The following is a 3,731-nucleotide window of genomic DNA, read 5'->3' as shown; positions in this document are numbered from 1 at the left end:
GATTGGCCAGCCACCACTTAAGGAATTGTAACATAGTTGGGAATCGGTACTAGAGCCACTTTTTCTAGTAGTGGCATATGCATTCTACCGTCCTGTGTCTTGAGCTTAGGTCTCATCAACTTACCAAAGCAAGATTGATGGACGGCAATAGCAGATGAGGCCAACGAGCACGCCAACAACGGAGGCGACTACGACATCGGTTGAGGCAGGCAATGGCAGCGTGTGGGAGCCGAGTCGCAGGCGTCTGTGGATTTCAGCGCCTGCAATTCCAGCCGATTGGAGGAGAGACCACCACAGGAGAACTGACCTTCCATCCAACACCTTTTGTCCCGATTGACATTGGGCCCGTGACTAAAGTACCTTTAGTCCCGGGTCAAAAATGAGGCACTGAAAGGACACTGACGGGAGGGGCTTTAGTCCTTGTTGAAAGGAACTAGCAGCAATGCCCCCCCCAAAAATCTTTTGACCCAATTGAAATTCCAACCGGGACAAAAGATTTAATTCCAGTTGGTATTTCCAACAAGGACAAAAGGGAGGTTTTTGTCCCGGTTGGTGTTTCCAACTGGGAAAAAACACAGGGGCACGCACAGAGGTCTCCATGCGCAAGTCCTTATCTCTTCTCCATCCAACCGCCCAAGTCTTCTCTTCTCCACCACCCAAGTCCTTATCCTCTCTCTCATTTCTTCCTCCTTCTCCTCCTCCTCTCCTTCCTCCTTCTCCTCTCTCTTCAGCGCGGGTGGCCGCCCCCTCACCCTGCTGCCCCTCCCCTTTCCCCTCTACTTTCCCCTCACTGGGAGTGAGGAGCAGCAGCGGAGCAAGGGCAGGGCTGGCGCGCGGGGGAGCCAAGCGGCGGGCGGGCGGACAAGCGGTGGCCAGAGCCAAGCAGAGGCAGAGCAGGCGGAGGCACGGCGGGTGGAGGTACGGGCGCGGAGGCGCGGGAGGTGTGGGTGGAAAAACGGTGGGCGCAGTGAAGCGGTGAGCGGGCGCGGGTGGCAAAGCCAAGCGGCGGGCAGATCCAAGCGGCGAGCAAGCAGACAAGCGGTGGCCGGAGCCAAGCAAAGGCAGAGTAGGCAGAGGCACGGCGGGTGGAGGTACGGGCGCGGGAGGCGTGGGCGGCCAAGCGGCGGGCAGGCGGAGGTGAGGGCTCGGGCGCGAGTTGAGGCGGGCAGCGCGGGCGCAGCCGAGGGTGGTGGCCGGCCGGCGGGCATGGGAGCGTGACACAAACTAAAGGACCCCCTTTTGTCTTAAAAAATTTATCCCAGATGGTTTTTGGAGAGATTTGACCCCTACCAACTGGGACTAAAGCCAAGGTTTCCAGTAGTGGACGGCCCACAGAAAAATACGGAGTGAGGGAGTTGAGAAAGGAGTCACCGTAAGTTTGCGGCGTCTTTGCGGGAGCTGTTGGAGGCTTTTTTTCATGTTTCTCCCTAATTAAGGAATTAGGGTTATTTAAGGGATCATCCCCCTTAAAATTTCTCCAAAAACTTATTTAGGGGAAAAAGAAACAAAACTTACCTCTAACAGTTCCCCAATTCTTCTTGTAAAAACTGCGCAGATGCTAAAAATATCTCCATCGCCCTGCATATATGCGGGAGCCTGATCTTTCCCTAATTTGTGGACCAGCCAGGTAGCACGCCCAGCGACACCAGGCTATCGGGCGAGACGGCTCCAACAAGGTTCTGGAGAGCACCCACCATGGGCTCCAGCGGCATGCTCTCAGCAAAGGAAGGAAAACTAGGAGACCTGACATTTCAATCCACCCGTAGCAAACGCAACAGAAGAAACTGCTGCCGTGGTGCGTAGTGCGTGCCTTGGATTGCCACGCGGTGATGTCGCTGCAGCAAGAGGTGGAGACAATCTTGACGCGGATCTCCATGGCCCCGAGCAGGGCCACCTACACCTCCTCCATCACCAGCAGCTGCCCTAGCCCCCATGCCACTGCCACTACGTGCAAGCCGTTAATTTTTACACCGCGCAGTATACAGAGGAAAGGACCAAAGGAAATTGGGCCGGGGCGGCTTGTACCTCGGCAGGTGATGGCAGCCGGAGGCGACGAAGATGCAGCGTCAGCGGCCATTTCGGCAGATCCTCGGCGTGGAGTGGCTCCTCTCCTGGCTGTGCGAGGTTGATATGGTATGCAGAGTGGAGAGGAGTCACGAGAGAGGAATCACAGGCTCCGGCGGTGTGCTCCATGTCACGAGAGATAAAGAAAGGAGAGAGGTGGCTTCAAGGGGAGAGGAGCGATGGGCTCAACAGAGAGGTCCACGTGGTGACATAGCTAGTTTTGAAGTATTGGGGAGTTTATTATTGGGGATCTGCTGTGAGATGACATGATTTTGGGAGAAAAAAATTTAGTAGAGCCCCCAATAGATAGTTTTGGGGGAGATTTTTTTTAGACTCTCGGATTTCTTCTAAGGACTGTTTCATTTGAGATTTCATTTTAGTCTAAATGATGTGGTGGTTTTGAAAACTGTGAAATGAGACCAGATGGTGCGACTACATAAGGGTTTAGTTTTGATAGTGATATATATTTTGACAGTGCACTTGTTGGTTAAAACTATGGAAGAAGATTATTGGTTGTCAATTAAGTGCCCACTGAGTCTGATATCTGTTGTATCAAGAATGAGAATGACAACTTATGTTAATACTCAAGATGCTTTAAAAAGTCCTAGAAATTGTGTGTGTGTGTTGGGACGTAGGAGATGTGCTTAAAGAAAGTCCTAGAGTTCTTCTTCTTGAAAAAGAAAAACATCTCAACATCAAATTTTCAGACCTTAACAATACTAACAAGTAGCCTTTAGGCCTGATTTTCTTAGATTTTATAATCTACGTTGAGCCATGTTAGCTGAGTCAACATTGTTCTATCACTAGTAGAGAAATGAACTATAGTCTTGGTTGGGAAACCTTAAAGATCTCGGTTTTCCAACTGGAACTAATAATTCGGGTGCGGGACTAAAGGATTTTGCGTAAAAAAAAATTAGAAATCCCCAGAAAGCTCCCACACACGCACAAGTCACAAGTCACGCGAAACATGCGTGTGTGCAGTGCGTTGTATTCGAACCCACGACCTCTTGCCTTGCGCATAGCTTCCTTACCGTCTCACCTACACATCACATCTGACTGAGTAGGGGATGCTATCCTTTTGTAGTCATCCATAGAGACCCCTTTAGTCCCAATTCGTAACACCAACCGGGACTAAAGGTGACTAAAGGGGTAAGAGGTTTTAGTCTGGGTTTGTAACACCAACCGGGACTAAAGGTGAAAGTAGGACTACAAGGTCACCTTTAGTCTCGGTTGGTCTTTAGTTCTGGTTGGTGTTACAAACCGGGACTAAAGAGGTTTCCACATACTATGAAACTTAACTCGGCACTAAAGCCTCTTTAGTCCCGGGTCCAAATCATTCTGAGATTTTTGTTGGGGATCGAAGTTCATTTCTCTACATAATGTATATTGCTCAGATTATGCTTATTCATTATGTTTTTTAAAGGAAAATCCCACTAATAGAGAACTAACCTTCCATCCACCCCCTATTGTCCCGGTTAACATTGGCCCCATGACTAAAAATAGTACACCACCGAAGGCCCGCGCGCGGGATGGGGGAAGCTTTAGTCCCGGTTGTAAATACCAACCGGGACTGAAGACCCCCCTAGTCCCGGTGGTAACGATTGGAAAAATCCCACCGACACCGCCCCCCTTTTGTCCCGGTTGGAAGCTCCAACTAGGACAAAAGC

This window comes from Setaria italica, chromosome VII (assembly GCF_000263155.2).
Source record: "Setaria italica strain Yugu1 chromosome VII, Setaria_italica_v2.0, whole genome shotgun sequence".
NCBI lineage: Eukaryota > Viridiplantae > Streptophyta > Magnoliopsida > Poales > Poaceae > Setaria > Setaria italica.
Note: the sequence above shows the minus strand (reverse complement) of the source record.